This window comes from Sturnira hondurensis, unplaced genomic scaffold (genome assembly GCF_014824575.4).
Source record: "Sturnira hondurensis isolate 20B ecotype Veracruz unplaced genomic scaffold, ASM1482457v3 Scaffold0006437, whole genome shotgun sequence".
Classification (NCBI taxonomy): domain Eukaryota; kingdom Metazoa; phylum Chordata; class Mammalia; order Chiroptera; family Phyllostomidae; genus Sturnira; species Sturnira hondurensis.
Genome location: NW_028079068.1, coordinates 6,416,035 through 6,437,034, shown reverse-complemented (window position 1 = coordinate 6,437,034; position 21,000 = coordinate 6,416,035). Strand labels below are relative to the sequence as shown.

The following is a 21,000-nucleotide window of genomic DNA, read 5'->3' as shown; positions in this document are numbered from 1 at the left end:
TTGATCATGTCAGATATCTGAGAGTTAGCACTATTTATACTTCCTCAAATCACCTCATTTGAAGAAGAGAAGTGTGAGGGATTTCCAGAGAAGTTCCTTGAAGAGGAGTGTGGATGGTAGAAGAACAATTCTGTGCCCAGCCCTGGGGAGCCTAAGACATTAGCTCTCATTACTGTTTTACGAATAAGAGCACAGAGGAGACATATATGGTAATAGGCAGTAATTATGTACAGTGCTTCTCAGAGCTCTGGTTTTAAAAGTTAAACTAGTTACCCCAAACCTTGGTTTGCATTTGATGAGTGTTTGTTTCCATTTTCTTCTTTCCAAATTGCCTGTTGTTATTCCTTGCCCATTTTTCTGCTCTCTGTATTGATTTGTATATATACCTAATATTTTGAATATCCTTTCTTGTTAAGTATGGCAACATTTTCTTCCGTTTGTTGCTCATTTTTTGAACCTTGTTTAATTATCTATCATTATGTAAATGTCTAAAATTTTGTGTTACTTCTGGTTTTTATTTTATAGCTTCTTGGTTTATAATTTTACTTAAATCTTCCTTACCTCAATATTTTAAAAAAATACTTTTTTCCCACATTCATATAATTCTACAGTTCAATTTTTCCTTATGACAGCTAGGTCTCTATTCCACATGCAATTCATTTTTAGTGTAAACATGAAATAGAACTTCAATTTAAGTTTTTTTAGATGTAACATCCGTGTCCCACCACCTTCTAGCTCCCACTTCTGTCCTTTCTCCAGCGATTTGAAATACTGTGTGCACTAATTCCCACGTGTATAACTTGGGTTTTTGGATTTTTGGATTCTAGCTTGGTGAGCTTAAGTAAGAAGGGGTAGCTAAGTAAGAAGGGGTAACCCATAGGAGAGGCGGCTGCCGTCATAACCATGGAACAGGAAACGTGGCTGAGCCTCGGGAAACACCCATGACCAGGGACTCAAATGGCATTCGTTTTTTTTTTTTTTTTTATTTATCTTTAGCAGGGAAAGGAAGGAGAGGAGAGAGGGAGAGAAATATCAATGTATGGTTGCCTCCGTGCATCCCCTGCTGGGAACTGGCCTGCAACCCAGGCATGTGCCCTGACTGGGAGTCGAACCGCCGTTGTTTGGTTCTCAGGCCCGCGCTCAATCCACTGAGCTACACCAGCCAGGGTTGCCATTCAGTTTTTATTCTCTTTCTCTTTCTCTCCATTTCTCACCTCCTCTTCATTCTTCTTTCTCACTCTAGACTGTCTTTTCGTAAATGGTGTCTGATCTTTTCATCTATGTAGAAAAAAAACTAACTCTTTTGGTCGCTAAGCAAAGAATCTCAGTTTGGGTCAGCTGCGCTTCATCGTGTGCTGGAAGTGAAATCTTGTAAGGGCATAGCCAGCCTCGACCAGACCGCATAGGCAAAGGTGCAGCATGGGTCTGGTTTTGAGCTCCCCATGTACCCATGCCTGTTCAAGTTCAGTGCTCTTTGCTGTTGTCCTTAGAAAACTGCAGGAGAACTACCTTCTCATGGTTTTTTTTTTCCTTTAAAAAATTGCCGGCTGGTATTTACTCTTCTAGATGAAATTTAGAATCAGAACGTCAAGTTCCATTATACACCTCATTGTTCATTGATGGGAATATATTGAATTTATAGATGTATAAACAAGAATTGGCTTCTTATTTTGAGACTTGCCAGAATCATGGTATACCTCTTTCTCTCTTTTTTAATCTTTATTTTATGTTAAAGTATCTTACATTGTTATATTAGTGTCAAATGAACATTTCTTGCAATTTCTGGTTAACCAAGTAAAGTTTCATGGAATAATAATTTAGGCAACACAAGGGAGTAAAAGAAGAAAGGAAGGATTTCCTATAATCCTGCCACTCACAGGCAGCTGTTTACATTGAGGCAGCTCTGGGGCTGCATCGTCCACAGGAGTTAAATTCTGGGGATACAACGCGGTGTCTCTCGTTACCAGTAATGCATTCACTTGTAAGTCAGCGGAAACCTGATAGCAGCAGGTGTTTATTGGGACTGTGTATGTACAAACAAGCCTGAAGATAGGTGGTGGGTTTAATGGGTCAGTGAAATTAGATCTGGTTCTGTACAAACTTTTGGCCTTTCTCCAGTGGTCAGAGGTGGCTCCTGCAATGACCGTCATTGTATCCATGTTTGAGGCAGGAGGGTAAAGGACAGCAGGTGTCGGTCCTTTGTCAGAAACAAGAAAGCTTTTCAGGTTACCTTGCTTATGTCTGCTCACACGATTGCTCTCCATGTGGAGAGGATTGGCAAAAGCAGGCATTTCGCATTTTTTAGTCTTTATCGCAGGAAGTGGGTTGGATGGGCCTGGAGTAGCCAGTCAGCAGCACCATCTGTCTTTGGAATTAAGATGACACTCACCCTTGAAAATATTTTAAATGGTGAAAACCCACTGTTGTGCCATAGAAGGTTAAGTTCCTCTGTATCTTCTTGAACCAGTGTTTTCCGGTACATACCCCTTACTTAATGCTGCATTTTCCCACCTTACCAATTTCTAGGAAGACATTACCCCTACTTGTCTGCCACGTGTGCAGTCCAGGACAGAGAGTCCTAGAAATCCTAGAAAGCATTCATACACTGCTTCTATCAGTTGCCATGGTGACTCTATTTGTGTTTGTTCATTTGTTTTTACCGTGAAGAAATAGTTGAACTTCTGTGACAGGTGCTTTTGCTCTCGCAGTGAGCTCCACCCTCCTGCTCCAGGCTGCCCACACCCAGGGTTGCTTTCTGCTCTCCTGGTAAGAAGGCATCAGGAGACGCTTCCTTGGGCCAAGGCTGGCCTCTGGGGGAGAGTGTCATGGTGCTTCTCTGATGACCGGGGTCTGCTTTCCTAGGTCCCTCTGCTTCCAACACGGCAGCCCTGTGCTTCTGGTTCACGTGGCTCCCTAAACCCCCTTCCTCCCGCACCTTCCAGACTCGCCATGTGTGCTGGGTCCCGTTGCTTCCACAGCCACAGCACACTCCCGACAAGTAGAGTTCTTTCTTTCCTCGGGAACGTGTTCGCTTTATTTTAACCATAGTTGTTTTCACAAGTGGGGGAAGAGCTGGAAAATTGCAATTAGTTTCAGATAAGCACAGCTGCAATACTCTTATTTTCTCCTGTGGCAGCAAATTGAAAGGATGGAGGGCATTGAGTCATCGCAGTGTCGAGTGATACAGCTGATGCGTTCTGGGGTTCGTGGGTCATTCTGGGACCTTGTCACTTGTGAAATCTAAACTGAAAGGATCTGAGTGTGTCCTTAGTAATCCTCGGGCCTCTTAATAAGAGCTTTTTAATTTTTAGTCCCTGAGTCATCGCATTTTTTGAGTTGCTGGCCCCTCCAGGTGGCCCAACTGAATTCTCCCCTAATTAATTTTGATAAGAGAGAGACTCATTAGGAATGCCCTGCCCTGCTGGGGCACACTGTGGTGACTCATGAAGTCGCGAACATAGGATGAAGTCGCTCTAGTCATTTCGGTGCCACCTCCTAAAACATTTATTTAGAATGGTTATTTCAGGCCATGAGAGGACTTTTTGTGGTTCGTATTCAGGAGGTTGAGAATTATATTTCATTTATTTGATAAACATTGGTGGATTGTCACAGTGTGGTCATTTTTTAATGGCCATTTATAATAACGTAAGAAATTGAAAGAGACTGAAGTGTTAGAATGAAGGAAAAATGTGTTTTTTAATTATTAAAGTATTCAGAATGAAATGAGCCTTTTAAATTAAGTCTCAAGAAGTGTGTTTTTAAAAAGTGAACCAAAATTGGGCAAACGAGCATATGCTCTCGTGCATATCCACAAGTATCGGGTGTAATTGCCCCTCCACTGCTCCTGGCGGCGGGGTGTCTGGGTTTGGTTTTTCCCCTGCTTCTCCAGCGACACTTCTTTCCTACTGGTGCTTGGGTCAGATGGGTTTGCTTGTGTAGAAAAACTAGGTTGCCCTGGTTATTTTTAAGGACCTAACAACCTAGAGTGGCAAAAAGTTCTCTATGAGGGCTTTTTCCTCCGAGCACCTTAACAGTTGATTTGAATCTGTACCAGCTGTACCCTACTTACATGTAGTTTGAGTGGGAGGTGTGGGATGCGTCGTCATTTTTTTCCGTATGTGTTTTCTTAGAAGTGGATTTGGTAAAACTGGGTGGCTTAAGTTGGGAAAAACTTACATGAATCCTAGACTCCATGAAGACCTTGCAAAATAAGGCCTGAAACACAGTGGCTCAAATAAGCATGCGCACACTTTCACCTTGAGTGTAAACTCGGGTGAACTGGAGACATGTGTTTCTGCACAAGTGCCAGAAATCAAAATAATGACACGTTGAGACAGCTGGTTTTTGACATCAGGCGCTTTGGCCATCTGAACTTTTCTGCTGAGTTTTACACTTCTGGGCACGATTCTGTAGAATGGAGTTACCCCACAGAAAAAATGAAGGTGCTAAGAATTTGTTTTCTTTTTCTTGGCGTAGTGTGCCTCAAATTGTGCTTTGTGGAAAGAGCATTTGCTTCTTAGGAATTCTTTTATTTTGTCTGATCAGCTGTAGAAGGAAGTGAAGTTGCCGCTCTTTTGCCCTCTATCTCTACTTATTTTAAATTAAAAAATATATTACATATAATAAAGATGTTTTAGTCACTTTGTTACACTTGACTGTACCTTACTCAGCCCACTTCTAGTCATCAACTTTGAAGGTTAAGACCATTTGAAATGCCCAATTTTGGTGACTGAACAGTAGGAGACAGGCTAATATTTTCACTCTTCTTTTACTAATTTTCAATGTTTGTAGTTCGTAAGGCTTTTGACATGTAATGTGAGGACAAAGAGGAAACATATTACTTCTATTTGCAATGAGTTGATGTATGTACCAACCCCCTGTGGCTCAGCCGCAGGTGGTTCTGGGACCGCAGTCTGAGGCGTGAGGCCCGAGGTGGCTGAGCCCAGTTCCAGCAGCCTGTGTTTTTAGCATGCAAGGAGTTCCATGGTCTCAAGCTTCACCCTGCCAACTGTACATAACTCAGGGTTCTCATTGGGTGAGTAGGCAGTCACAATAGAAATCTCTAATTTGGTAAGAGTAGTATTAGGGTGCCCTGTTGTACCTTTTTAGTTTGAATCAGAATCCCAGTTAGTGGCCCGGGAAAGACTTTTCCCTCTTCAGAACCATAGCGAAGTGAATTGGGATCCACGGCTCTTTAGGAGCCGGGGGGGTGGGGGGGATGGGGGGGAAGCTAGTCCCAGTGATCGGGCAGGCGTGGACCCAGTGGACAGGGCACGTCATAGATGGGGTGGGCGCTCCCATGAGTGCCAGATCCTGGGCTTAACCTCTTTTATTCTTAGTTGTCCCAGCTGTGCAATGATAATAATAGTAGTTACCTGATGGGTCGTTTATGGGCACCAAGTGCAAATCCATGGCCAGTGCCTGGGACGTGGATTACATGTTCTGCAAATATGTTGGCTATTACAGCAGCTACCACTCACAGGACTGAACTTGGACTCAGAGTTGGCTAGAAATGTGTGGGCAGGGAGCTAAGTCTACGCCAGTGGTCTTCACACTTGAAGCATACGTTGGGATAGCCTGAGGGCATGTTAAGATTAATTTCAGGGCCCCACCTTCCAGGTTTTTGACTGGGTTTTGATTCTGGTGTAGAGTTCTCAGATAAAGTAGAGAATGCTCAGTTAAAGTTTGATTTCAGAGGATCAGCAAGTAATTTTTAAAATATGTCCTACACAGTATTTGGCACATACTTAAACTAAAAAAGAAATTCATCTGTTTATCTGACATTTGGATTAAACTGGGTGTCTTGGTTTGTTGTTGCTGTTTTGTTTTGGTTTTGCTGATTCTGACAGCTCTGGCCTAGGTGGGCCGCAGGAGTTTTCGTGTCCATGAGGCCACTCCCAGGGGACGCCGCTGCAGGTTCAGGACCGAGCAGAGAGGCTCCCAGCTCCTGCCACTGACAGAGCCGAGGACTGCGACAGTAATTGTTTTCAGATACCTGGAGCACACAGTGTAAAGTGTTCTGCAAGTTTGAAGGGCGTCCGAGTTGCAATGCAGTTTAGTGTTTGTGTCTAAATCATGCCGATTTAATGGGAGTTATAGATACATGCTATGATTTTTAAAAAAATAAAGAATATGAGTTCAGTATTAATTATGAAGGTGTATAAATGCATTGGCCTGAGTGGAGATCCTAGATTCCATTTTTTAGCATGATTTTAATATAGCCACATCTTCCTGAGTTTCAGATTTATAGCCTTTTAAATACAGGGAGTCGTATTTGGGGTTGCGAGTGAGAAGGTCATCCGTTCCATGTCTGTGATCTCTCGTAAGTCAGACACCAGCAACTAGATGTCCACAGAGGCAGCGTAAGGGGGAGCAGTGATGTCATGAGCTTCAGAGTTAGGCAGTTGCTTAACCTGTCCACACCTCAGTGTTCCCCTCTGTGTAGTGGAAGTAGCAACAGCACCCATCTCCCATCTCAGGGTTACTGTGAGCACGGTGTGCAGGAGTACATTCACAGTAGGTTTTAGCATGTAGAAAGCACTTAAATATTATCTAAAAGAAGATTAGCATTGACCATACTCAAGTCGTTAATGTGGTGGGCAGATTCTTAAGTCACTGTTAATAAAGCCTCTGCATTAAGTTGGGTTATTTTGTCCACGAAACATCATTGATCCTTTGTGCATCATCAGTATGCCTTGATTAAAGATACATATTTAAACTTAGGTACTTGGTCTGCTGCCCGCTAGAATACCAGCTCCGTGAAGGCGTGCCGCTTTCCTTGTGTTGGATCCTTAGTGCCTAGAACAGTGTCTTTCACAATGTAGGTGCTCAGTGAACGTGTGTGGAAAGAGGGAAGGAGGACTTGCCACTGGCCAGTGCCTTCAGTAAGCTGTCTTTGAAACTTTTTCTGGTTCTCATAGGCGGTCCTGGTGTGTGTGAAGACTGTGTTTCTATGGATGACATTAGCTTAGAGGTTTATAATATTTTAAATAACAAGCCTGGGCATGTGTTCGAAATCATACAGAATGCCACATTTTCCCTACAGAACATGGAAAGGTTTTATGCACACGTTTGTGCGTTCTTTCAAAGCACTGGTGTGAGAAGAAAGTCATTTGATCTTCTTTCTTCCTTTTTACCTTTTGGCATACTCTGCTACCTTAAACAGACTTCTATTTTATTGTTTTAAAAAAGTCAGTGTAAATAGATAATAGTCACGTGCTTCACAACTGAGCAGTTTAAAAGTGTGTGTGGTAAACGCTTCCCTGCAGCCCCTGCATACCAGCTACCCTGTTCGATGTCATTAGTCTGTTATGTTTCACTTCAGAGGTTTTTTTGCAGAAATACCAAATATATTCATCTTCTTTTTTCTCATTTTACACAGATGATAGCACATTATAAACACGGTTACAAACATTGTTTTTATTTTCATATAATATATCATGGAGTTTAATTTATTCCCATTTCATTCTGCTACGAGAGTTTTCATTGGATTGATGTAACGTAAGTTACTGAGCCACTGTCCTGTGAATGGGCATGTGGTTTGTTTCTAACCCTTTGCTAGTGTAAGCAGAACTGCAGTGTGAATGTGCTTTCCTGGCCGTGAGAATGTGCCTGGAGCGTGCCTGCTGGATGTGAACCTTGTGACTGTAACTGCTCTGTCCGTCGGGGACTCTGACGGACGCGGCCTGCCACAGTGGCCGTGCCAGTCTGCGCTTTCGGCGGGCTCTGCGGGCTCTGCGCCAGGCCGTTCCTTCGTCTCATTCCGCACATTGTATCAACCCACTCTTGACCCATTCCGAATTACTGTAAAAAAAAAAAGTGGTCTTTTGTTTGAATTTGTATTTTTTGTGTGTGAGATTCAACTTTTGTTTTCATGTACTCAAGAAATTTTTATGTTTCCTTTTCTTGTGTGACCTGTCTGTTCATATTATTTTGAGTAATTTTTAATAGCCTCCTCTTTTTCCCTGTTTATTGATTTGTAGGAATTCTTTATCAGGCAATTTAGCATTTTGAGATATGAGTTTGCAATATTTTCCCATTTATTTATTTTTTGACTTTATCATATTTTTGCTATCAAAAATGTCTGATTTTTATTTTGTTAAGTTTAACAGGCTTTTCTTGTATGGATTCCTTGTGACACAGTTAGAGAGGACTTCCATTGGTGGAGGTAGAGGGAATGTTCTCATGATTTTTTCTATTACTTTTACAGTTTCAGGGGTTTTTTACATGAAAAATTTTAATCCACTTGGAAAAATTATCTAAATGTGAAGTAGGAGGAAATTGTTTGACTTCTGCTTTGACTTCGCTTTATTTGTGATGTCACTAATTCACTGATTCTTACTAAATACCATTCATGTGTGAGGAGCTTTGCTCAATGCCCTCTGTTTTTAATTTCTTTTTATTGTACTTTTTTCCATTACAATTTAACCCTTTTATACGCCCCGCCCCCGCAATCCTCAGTCCCCTCTTAAAGGGCATTTTATAGCTTAGTGGGATGCATTAGATTTCCAAGAGAAAGTACATGTGAAATGAACAGTAAGCCTAGTGATAGAGACGTTTGGGAATGTGGAGAAAAGAAAGGAGTGATTGATTTCTTAGTGGAGAGGAAAGGACCGGACTCATAGTAAAGAAATACTCAGACCATGCTAATTTTTTAAAGGATTATTATCTTTAAATAGTTGAGTCTTATAGGATGCTCATTGAAAGATGATTTAAAATAGGTATAATCTGAGCTCTAAGAATATGGAGCGTATGGTGTGAATAGATTAACTGATCATATGATTCACATTTATAATCCTGGCATCCCTAAGGAGATCTTTTTAGCTAGAAAAAAATAATAGAGCTAGGAAAATTAATTTGAGAAAGTTCATTTTCCAGATGAAGGAGAGAATAGTTCACTAATATATAAACAATAACATTTCAACTTTATGGTTCCAACTCCCTTTGAGAAAGAACCAAAAATAATTAGTAAAGGTTTTTTTAAAAGCCAAAGTATTTCTTAAGAAGAACCTCAGATAACTAGTAAGGTGACAGAATTCACTGTAAGATGATAAAGGAAAAGAAACCTAACCGTATTGGGGAATGTTTAACACTCGGCACTCTTGATGAAATTAAGCATAGTTTCCAGTCACCTTGCAGGATTTGAATGAAGGGGACAGCAAAGATGGGAGATATGTTCAGAGAACATAAGTGAGAAGAAAACAGCTTAAGTTTTGAAAGCCAGCTGAAATGTGTATGTTTGCAACCTTCAGAAAAGTGCATGAAATTTGACGTCTGGTATTAGCAGGTACTTATTTTCAACTGGAAAAGATACAAAATTGTTTTCATAGCAGAGTAGAGAAATATAACTCTATAATGAATAATGCATTAACCAGTGTTATTAAAAGACTGAAGAATGAGGAAGACCCAATACTGGAAAAAAACAATATGTGTGGATTATATTTCAAATGTGCGCGTATGTGTGTATACACAAACACATATACACGTATATAGATATTATGGTAGGATATTAAATTTTGTTCCCAGAAAGCACAAAGAAGATATTTTAGCATAAAATATCCAATAATTCTTCCATTTTTGATGCAGCCTTCTGCATTTCACGCCTAAAGATTAATATTGCTGTTTTTCTTCATAATCAAATCCTCACATTTGCAGGCTCTTCCCAGTGACTCTGCGGCAACTGCTAAGAGAGTCTCCCTGTGCTTTTGCACACCTAATATTTTACAGTTCCAGGGGAATGTTCCCTGGAATCCCTGACAGTTCGCATTTGGCAGTGAAAGTCGTTAGCAGTGTCTGTGTAACGTGTGACAGACTGCGCCGTGTGAATGTTGACGGCTTCGTGTGTTTAGAACCTCTGTAGACTTTTAATGCTGTAGGGAACGAGGATTGCCAGCTCTCTTCTGCCTGGGGATTGGGAATCCGAGGTCTTACAGCCTTCGCAGTTAACATTGTCATCCAGTTTAGGCACATTATTTTATAGCTTAAGAGAGTAAAAGCTGAAGTTTTTTTTCTGATTGTACAAATCACATCTGGTGACAGAGACGCCATTGACAATTAGGTTTTCTGATTTGCTTTATTGCTTTTTTCAGTACATGTTGCTCCCTTTCCACTGTGGCTCTCAATTTTTGGTGTACCCCAAGTGATTCCTGGTACAAGTGGAGAATCTTGATCTCCTACTTCAGAGATTCTCATTCGGTAGGCCTGGTATTTGGGCCCCAGAGCCTGCGTGTTTAAGTAAGTACCCCCTCAGATTCGATGGTGCTTGTGCCACACAGTTGGTAAATGTCATGTACAAAGCTGAACTACATGGACATTTATACCCAAGGTCACACGTCTAAGAAAGGGTGAAACCAGGACTCTGACCCACTCCAATGCCTTTTTGAAGTATGGTTTTCATGTTGTGGGCAGTGAGATGGTTGCGTCTACCTAGAGTCGTGGCACAGATTTCGAAAGCTGCTGACGTCAATGTGAACCTCTGCTCAGGGAGGCCCCCTTGTTAGTAGCCCCACAGCGATGTCCCAGCATGAGCCACCCCTAAATAGGCCTTTCAAAGAAGTGAGTGTATGATAACTGTTCTGAAAATGACTTAATGTGAAACTGATTAGAGATGCTTATTTAAATATTGGTATCTCAGTGCTCTCCAATCATTATCGTATTGAGCATCTCAGGTGGACTTTTCCTCCTTGATACTGAAATTTAGAATTGTTTCGGAGCTCTGCCTTTGTGTGACATATGGTCTTGTAGAATTTCCAACTTAAACACACAAACAATTAAGGTACGATATTTAAAAGTGATTATTAAACTGATTACGTTTGTGGCTCTAGGCCATATAATGGTTCACAAGGGGAGACAGAAGTGTGAGTCAGAGTGGTGATCAGGCAAGACCCTTGGATGGTCCACCCAGACAGAGGGGGCCAGTACCTGTGGCAAATGCTAATGCAAATATCTCTAGAAGGAAGGTTAGTGAAAAATTAGGAGTCACTGAGAAAGTGGGTATGGAGATTTGTTTGTTAATGAGTCTTTGGATGGAAACGAACTAGAAGGTGATAGAGAGAACCTAGTGGCAGAGATGCCAGTGTTTATGGATGAAGACTTTTGACGTCAATAGGCGTGAACGATGCTAGACAGTCATTCGAATGGCCGTCCTTGTTTGTGCTGTGAGGTACTCAAACACAGCATTCCAGTCTACTTTCTTTTGTTTTCAAAGGCATAGCCTACCTTCTTGTCTAGAATGCTGTCTGAATTTCTTCACATTTGCAGCAGCACAAACAGTCGGCATCATAGCAGTGAATTATTGAATAGGCTAAAATGAAAGCCTGCCTGGACAAAAGACTGGGACTGGAGAATCAATAAGCTTAGAAAAATTTGTAAAAGCTTGCTTGATGTCAAACTTGCAGTAAATCAAGAATAATAAACAACTGTGTTTCTTGGATAATTGTTTTACTTTTAACAATATAAGCAAAAAGAATTAATAGTTTCTCTGGGTGTATATGAAAAATTTCTAGCATTTGAAAGGTTATGGCAGAATAAAAAAAGTAACAAAACCGTACACAGGAAATTCCTTCTGGTCTAATAAAAATCACTTTCATGAAACAAACTTTAGGGAAGACATGTGATGGATTTGGAGAGCTGTTGGGGAGCTGGGGCGGCTTTGAGGCACCTCTAAATGTCATCCATTGAAACAGCATGGTCGGGATTCTGACTAATAATCCAAGAATAGTGTTGCCCAAATTGATCTACAGCAAGTTAAAAGGGCTTATGACTCAACCTCCTACTCATAACTATGAGAAAATTTCCAATTTAATAAACTTTTCTTTCCCATTATAAAAATGGGGAATGTTTTGGGGAAATAGTCTGTTGTTTTTGAATTTTACAATTAGATCTGTCTCCCCTTGCCGGGAAGTCCTAGCCAGGTATATGACCGTATAATAAGGTGTTTATTCTACATAGGGACTTTGAAACTATGCCATTTCTGAAACAAAGGCGCGTAGTCATATGTAGTCAATAATACATGAACAGTTAAATCTTGTATATGGTAAATATGTTGACTTTGGAGTTTCTGATTGGTAATCAGAAAAGCCAAGTTCATAAGTTTACAGAGAATTACAGCTGGAAGGAACCCCATTTTTACAGACAAAACTGAGATGTGGAGAGGTGAATGACTAGTAACTGGTAGAGGCAAACAGGAACCTAGGTCTTTGGCATTGGTCCAGGAAAGCCATGGAGCTACTTACGTGGAGAAGGGACCAGTTTCGGTGCAAGATAGGACAGGTGGGGTCATGCCTCAGTCTTTTCCCCATTTCTGACAAGACTTCACCTTGTTCCTCTACTCGGGCCTATCTGCTTGGGGACTCCCCAGGGCAACTCTAGTAACGGGAGTGAGGAACCCCAAGGGCTTGTGATGTGGAAGCCTGAAGCGCTTCCTGGGCTTAGAGCCGAGCCTTTAACTGCCAGTCTGGGGTTTGATCCGCGGCTGTCGGGGTTGTGTGTTCCTGCGCTCAGTCTGAAGTCAAGATGCTGGGGACCTCAGTTCTGCCAGGAGGAGGTATTCCTCAGCCTTGCAAAATATTAAAATACCTTTTGTTACATGTTATAGTCATTTCAGTTATCACTGAGTATATAAAACCGTTTGTGTTCCCAAAGTGCCTCTTGTTTTCATTGGTTATTTCTGTATGCTGCATTTGCAGTGCACATGACTACATTCAGACCATAACCCCCGGCCCCAGACTGCACAGGGGCGTGTTGACGTGTAGTAGTAGAGCCCTGACTTTCAAAGAGCGCTCCTCACCTTAAAAAGAACTCCGGACCCGTAACACCTACAGTACCACTTAGATGCTGAGAGGGTTTAGGAAATACTTGGTGAGTTGAAATAGCTTCCTTGATTTAAATATTCTGCTGCTTTGCTGGTAGGGTATGGGAATGGGATGGCTGTACAGAGAGGTCAGCCCCGTGCGTTCACTGTCCAGAGAGACGGTTACAGGACCTGAATAGTCAGTTTCTTGAATTTAGAGTTTGTCATAAGACAGCAGAGCAGAGTGGGTTTCTGTCACCAGGGCGCCTCTCCCTATCCGGTGGCATGTGGTTCGGACACTTGCTGGTGCGTGTTCTCTATTTCCCTTTCTGTTCTTCCCCTTCAGGTTCCTCTCCAACAAACCTCTCCTTGGTCCCATAAGGCCAGTCTGTTTTTGCATTTCTCAGTTCGGATTTCTCTTGGCAGGAGGACTAGATGTGGTTGACAGATTATATCTGAAAAGGGCTTTGGTAATTGCTCGTTCTGCTCGGCGACTGTGTAGCTGACAGATGGGCGCTGTGAATGTTGCGAGTGTTCTGGACCTCCACATCCTCCTTCGGCTTGTGAGTGGCCAGCCCTGCCAGCATTCTATTATCTATTAGCAAATTTTCAGAGTGGTTGGCTCTTCCCGTCTCTTTTGATCCTATAGTTAAATCACATTTGTGGCTAGGTTCTTTCCCACCTCTTCTACTCCCCCCTCATTATATGTTTTTTTGGAATAAAGAAAATTCTCAAGATGTTAGTGCAGGCTGGCCTGAATGGGTGCCAACAGTTCTTGCAGACTTGTTAAAAGATTTATTTTTTGCCTGAGAATTACACATATGGCCTAGAATGATAATATTAGGATCTGTGTTGGTTGAGATAATTGGCAGATCACACCTTAAGAAAAGTGATTGGTTAGTTTGTCTCTTTCATTTAATTTGTAGTCTCACAGTCAGATTACCTTTAGGTAGTATATTACTACATGCCTTTTTAAAAAAATGAATTAACCCATTTATGAGACATCTGTTCATTGGGCTCAAATTATTTTAAATATTCTCTTACAATGGACATTTAGAAACAGCCAGCAAAACCAAAATGAGCAAACAGAGGATCCCAGTAATCTCAGATCCAAAAAGATGGTTTTGAAAGGGAGGGGGAGCAGTCGTCACCCAGGTGAAGCTAGAGGTGACCGCTCACAGTCTCAGTGGAAAAACAAGCAGTGGATGCTGAGAAATGGGTCTTGTGAAACTGTGGTAGTGGAGGCTGGTTCCCAAAATGAAGACAGACTGTGGGGCTGCGTGCAGTGCACTGGGGGAGAGCCACTGCGAGGCCTTCACACCCACACGGCCCTTCCGTGGCATAGCAGGTCTATTTGGAAGTCCTTGAGATTTAGGGCAAAAGGACTCATCCATTTAAATTCAGTGGTGGCAGATGAGAAGATGACCTTTAACATATCCGTTGTGCTGATAATTAATTCAGCATTGGCATAGGTGTCTGCATTGTCCAACATCTTGTTGTAACACCTGATTATTGTGATGGGGATGATGGACATTTGTTTCTGCTTAGAAAGAAGGTGCTAAATGAACCTAGGCCAGCGATGCTGCTAAACGCCTTCCGATGCATAAGACAGCCCCACAACAAAGAATTGTTTGGCCAAAATGTCAACAGTACCGAGAAACTTCACGAACCAATCTTGACACGTTCAAGCAGTCATAGCACCTTCTCCATACACTGCACAAATCTTTTTTTTTTTGCATTTCAGTTGCATTTTTACCTTTCTTGAAATAATAAAGCACAGTATGCTAAAAATGTTGCACATTTTTCCGTCTTCAATATTAAAATGGTTGCACAAAAATTCCCCAATTTTGATGTGTGTTTTTTTAATGTACACTGATCTGACAGCTGTCACAATAAAATCCAACAAAATTGTTTCAAATGAAGTTACACACAGCTAAGCCTTACTAGTACCATTGTACAGAAAAAAAAAATGAACTCTTGGCCAATCCAGTATTTTATATCTCAAAAATCAGAGTAAGTATTTCTCATGGAATTTTTAGCCATTATAGTTCTTATCACCGTGGCTAAGTTGGAGCAATAACATGATTTATAAAATATATAACCCTGACATGGTGATGTATTCCGGGTAGCTCCTTGAATTAATAGGTTATTTGTACTGTTGCATCAAAATGAGTTGTTTTACTTTGGGAGACTATCAGTCAATTTGCATAAATTTATTCGTAATTGAAAAATTGAAGGAGTGCACTGTTAGTTTTATAAAGCAGTTGGCATAGCTGTCAAAGTCCTTAACATTTTCTGCAGTGCGGGGCAGGAGTGCCCGGGGTGTTGAAAGAAGAAGCAGAGAAACAGTCCTTAGATGACATTGCATTGGGGTGAAGAACAAGTGTTGGGGTGCTGTGGAAATTAGTTTGGGATCATGAAAAAATGCTACTCTTTCAGATGGCTGGGGCAAAACGACTTTGGCACACCATGATTACTTTACCCTATCTGAGAAAAGGCTGCTTATGTGCAATAGCTCTTGTTAACCTGGAAAACTTAGGGTTACATAAATAATGAATGGTCCCGAAATGCATTGGTTTTCATAATTTAGTTGAAGGTAAGATGTCTTGTCAGGCTGAAATTTGCATATTAGAATAATTTAGGGTTTTTTAAATCATGTTTTTTAAAGACATAAATGGCTATGAATATTCGTGGATTCGATTAAAATATTAATGGTATACTGATACTTCAGTTTTAGATCTCCAGCCCTCCGTAAAGAGTTTCATTTAAACTTTATTAACAGAAGGGCCACTTCAGCATAAATTATAATATGTTGGGTTTTTGTCTCTGAAATGAAAATGTAGTGCCTGATATGAGTAAATAATTTCTTTATCCCTGCAATGTGTCAGTTCTTTTGATCTAAAAGACCATTTTTCAGTAAAGTATGGACATAGTATTAATAGCTTTTGGTAGTTATTTTTTAATTTTATTTTAAAAAAATCTTTTATTTTTAAAAGTGCTACTGTTTACCTTTATATGTAGTCAGGATTTCTTTACTTGCTTCATTGACTGTTTCATTTTAATATTTAAATTTTTAATTGCAGTAAAATACACATAAAAGAAGGTACCGTCTTAAGCATTTTTAAGTGTGCAGGCCAGCATATTAGTACATTGAGCTCCAGCCACCTCCAGATACTTTCCATCTTCCCCAGCCACCATCCCACCTTCTGCCTCTGTCAACTTGATGACTCTGGCTACCTCACGTACGTGGAATCCTAGTGTTTGTCTTTTTGTGACTGGTTTATATCACTTAGCACAGTGTCTTCAAGGTTCATTTATGTTGTAGCACGTGTCATAACGTCCTTCCGTTAAAGTTTGCCTTTCACTCCATGGGATGCACAACATTTGGTTTACATGTTCATGCATCCAGTGGGTCCTGGGGCTGCTTCCTGCTTTTGGCTACATAAAGGATAATACCTGGAGCGCGCAAACGCTGCTGTGAACATGGGTGCACCAGTATCTCTTGGAGACCCTGCTTTCAATCGTTTTGGGTGTGTACCCAGAAACAGAATTACTGGGTTATATGGTAATTCTGTTTTGAATTTTTTGAGAAATCACTACACTGTTTTCCAGGTTTTGTCTCCACCAGTAGTGCATACAGGTTCCAGTGTCTTTACATCCTTACTCACACTCATTATTTTCTGTTGTGTCTGTAGATTTTAAGTTATGGCAGTTACATGTACTTACTGTAGAGATTCAAATAGTGCCAAAAGGTATAAAGTTAAAAACCCTCTCCGTTCTCTGACTGATTGGGTGGCGGAGGGAGAAGGTATTACAGGACAGACCGGAAGGAGTGTGAGATCACGACTAATGTGGGGACTAAGGTGGTGGATGGTCTGGTTTTGTGGGCAAGGGCAAAATGTGAAGAAAAGGGGTTCAGTTGTTGCATTTGAAATTGTTGAATTGGAAATCTAGAGTTTGGGAGAGAGGTCAGGGCCACACGTGTGTTGGGGTTCCAGTAGTGTTTAGGTGGTAGTTGATTGTATATTTGGTCATGCGGGGAGACAAGAAGAAGAGCAAAGAATTAGGGAACAGAACCTCGGGAGCTCGAACATCTTAGTGGTGTGAAGAGGAAGAGGAAACTAGCTGTATTTACCCAAACTCACAGTCATCCTCTCTCCTGAAACCCCTTCGTTCTGAATCTGTTTGTTCTCTCATGAGGGTGGCATTCTCATTGTTGCTGGAGTCAAACTTGGAGTCTTCTCTGTCAGTCACTGTGTCATCCGTCACCGAGTTCTTCTCCTTTTTCCATTATGATACTTTTCAAATCTTGAATTTCTTATTTTTTCCACTTGATTCATTTTCAGAGCTTTGTTTTTTGTCTGTTGCAATTTTCTTTTAATCTATCTTTTTGTCTACAGAATTTTCTCTCAGACTTTTATCTACTTAATATATATCAGAATTTTATGTAAGCACCCAAATGACGAAGTGCTACTCTTTGAGAAAAAAAGAAGTTTGGTAGCTCAGTTGGGTAGAGCATCATCCCAGTAAGTTAAGGCTGTGGGTCCCATCCCTGGTCAGGGCACGTACATGAATCTACCAATGAACACCGAATTAAGTGGAACAACAGAAAAATCACAGTCAGTCAGTTTCTCATCCCTTCCCCCTAATGCGTTCTCTCCCTCCTTTCCTGTCTCTAAAATCAATAAAGTAAAAAGAGAAGTGAAATTTGAAAGTGTTCATTTGTAAAAATACAGGTTCTGGCACTTAAGGCCCTGCAGAGCCTAGCTCTAGTTTACACTTTTAGACAGAAATCTCAGCCTGCGTTTGGGGTTTCTGCCATTCTGCAGTATTTGGTCCTCCTGAATTTTCACGTCTGCCCTTTCTTAGGCTGTTTCCATCACCTTCTTCTTTTTCCTTACTCATGCAGAGGTTCAACCTGTCAGTTCAAGTCCCGTTTCCTCATTGAACAGGAGGCGGTGTGATGATGGGTAAAGGCTTTGTGCAAATCCTTATGCAGCTGCCTGTTCTCTGTGTAACTTGAAACAACTCTGAATTTCAAATTCTGTATTTGTAAAATAGGACGTTGTATGTGTTAAATTAATAAAGTGGAACATGAAGTCCAGTAGTTAATATTTTGGATCTTGGTCCTTGTAGGTCTTTTCATTCATTCACTTATTCATTCACTGTACGAGTTGCTTCAGCCCTACTGTGGGCAGTGGGGAAGCAGCAGTGAACAGAATGGACAAGAATCTTGGCTGTCGTGGAACCTGTGGTCTAGAAGAAGGGATGGGTTATAGACAAAATAGAAATACATCATGTTTTCATACTGATGAGTGCTAAGGAGAAATTCTAAAGGGAGACAGGAAATACCAGTTTTAGATAGGGTGATGGGGACGGCCTCTCTGAGTTTGCTCTTCAGAAATCTGTGAACACATGCACACTCTTAGTACTTAGTCTGCGACACGCTTTTGTTTGTGTAGGTGTGCATGCTTAGTCAGCTTTGTGCTCAGCTCCACAGGGCTTCTAGAGCTGGGGGACAGTTGTGTTAGCTCTTCCCATTCCTCACCCCGCTTCTGTTGCAGAGGAGATAAATGATACCCACGAGGAACTGGTACAAGATCGAATCGTGACTGGAAATCGTGCAAAAGGCAAGGCCTTCCTTTATACCTGAGAGAAGGTGGGTGGAGTTCCGTGGAAGTTAAATATGCAATCCTTGTGGTTCATCTAATTTTTATGGGGCCAGACACTTAAGATTGTAGCGTCAAAGCTAGAAGAATAAAGATGAGTAACCTCCTTCAGGCGGCATTCATTGCCCATTGGAGCCTTTGAGGATAGCAGTACCTTGGAGTTTTTGTAGTGAAAACTGGACCTCTGAGGGGAAACTGCCTGAACTCAGAACTATGTGAGACTCCATTCCTCAGCCTGAAACTGAACTAGATTGGACTTGGAAAGGTGGGGCATCCACAACTAATTTTATTCAAATCATTTGTTTTTTACAATGCGTTTTGCATGTTGGACTGAACAAAAATCATCAAGCAAAATGCCCGAGTTTTAGCATCATTGTTTGGACCCATCAGCAACATCAGATGATGGCTCGAATATGTAATTAACAGTTAAATTTATCTTCCAGATTCCTTTAGCTTCCAGCATAGCAGGCAGGAAATTGGAATCAGAAAGAGGAACTCATAATGTGCAACTCTCATTTCTGGTTCAGTTTCTTTCTTTTTTTTTTTTTCCTAAAGAAAAGTTACCCCGAGAAGAGTTGAATTTCCTGCCAGCAGTGACATGAAAGCTGGATTGTTACTGGTGCTTTTTGTTTTCAACTTTGAAAAAGGAAACTCCCCCGACACTGCACTTTGATTAGTTCCGAGGGGTTGTTTTTCCTTAGGGGGGACTGTAGTCTATAATTTTATCACCAAAAAGCGGTGCCTGAGCTCTAACCAAAGTTCTAGTTTGTTTTTCCCTCGGGGGGTTGACATTTTCTGTTTTCTGACATTTTTACCATTGTCAGACACTCTTCTCTGTATTCTTGCCCTATATTCATCCCCTAAGGGAATTTGTGCATTTTCCCTAGTGCGGGGCAGGAAGGCCTTCGGTTTTGGACAGGCCATTTGGTTGTTCCAGGACATCCAGCTACGGTGTCATAGACCAGTCATTAGGACCTGGGCCGGGAAGCAGCCTTGAGATTCATGAGGCCTAGATCCTCAGTGCCATCCAAAAAATAAATTAAATATGTACACAAATGAATGAGTTCTTTTTTTCTCTCCTTCCCCACCTGGCCCTCCACACCCCTACACATTAAATTACATCCTTAAAATAAGCAAAATGCCATCTGTTTCAGCATTTCTGGCTTGCTTATTTATAGTTTTGTGGTTGAGAGATTAATAATTTATTAGCCATTAAATAATAGCAAAAATTGCCTTTTGAGGCACATCCTCTGTTTGTTTCATACAAAATGAAATGTCCAAACTTAAAGGAAATGAAGACCTGGAACATTTTCTTGCTTCCTTTTTTGGCTGTTTTGATGTAATTGCATTTTAATTAGTAATTTAAAAAATACGGTGTTCATATTTCCCAACAACATTGCCTATTTCCTTCATTTTTTTAGCACTGTATATATTTGTTTTAAAAATACATCTTCTGGAACTAAGTTGGTGGTATGAATTGGATACAGGGCCTATTTAACAGTCTGTCTGCAGAAGTGAATTCTCTAAGGTCTGCACACGGCTAGACAGGATAGGCGGCTCATCGCATTATCAAAGGCAACGGGCGCTTGGTTTGGGGGACTGAGTGCATATGGTTTGGGAGTCGATTCATTTGCCGTGTTCTGTGGCCTCAAGGTAAATTCAGGGTGGCAGACGTGTGGCTGTGATGGGTGTTGTGTCCTGAGAGTGCCGTCTGAGCCTGCTGTGGCTGACAGTTTTGTGTGTTTCCCATTCAGAACTGTGCAGTTCACCTGCTGGGATTATCCTGTGGCCAAAGAAGTCTGGCAGGATCTGGACTTGATTTCTTTGCCACCTCACGAGCCTCTGGAAAACATGCCCTGTGGCCACTACGTTGTGTGTAGGGGTGTTCACCCCTGGAGTTGTCTGCAGAGGCCTTGAAAGGTCCGTCCAGTGACTAGATGGATGTTAATAGAAGGCTTAAGGCTTCAGAGAACTAGCGAAGTCTTTCATTGGGTCTCAGTAATTCTTCCCAGTCTCCATTTGTTGTAGAGAAAGGACGGTGACAAGTCGCCCCTTCTGCACTGTGGGTGAATGTGGGGTGTTGGTTTGTGTTCACAGGAGCAGGAGAATGGGCAACGTCCAGGCGAGGAGAGGTTTGTCCGGGCAGGGTCTGAGGGGCTGCTTTGTTGTTCTGGCTGTGGACGCTGGGCATTCCCTCCCTGGCCTCGCAGTCTCCAGTTCACCTTCTGAAATGAACTCTGGTGATCCTCACCCAGCAGGCATGACCTTCAGAGCCGCCCTCTTGCTCCCTGGATTGCCGATGTGTATGTGATTATTACATGGGAACCGGGTGTCTCTGGATGGAGAGGAGGAGCCGATGAAGCCTGATTACCAGATCTGTGTGGTAGATAATCATAGGACAACTTTGTGGATGGAAGCTCCCGAATGACAGAAATCCCTCGCGATTTTAGATTCTTCGGTTCTGCCTTCCACACGTTGAAGGACTGGCTTTAAAAGACAGTTCTTCCCTTGTTACATCCAGTGATTACAACTCCTGCAGTT

General features: G+C 41.6%; 1 protein-coding gene across 2 annotated transcripts in view; it reads left to right on the top strand.

Moving 5' to 3' along the window:
• Positions 1–21,000, top strand: part of EXOC4 (exocyst complex component 4) — a 679,809-nt gene that overhangs the window by 265,204 nt on the left and 393,605 nt on the right. The window lies entirely within an intron of this gene.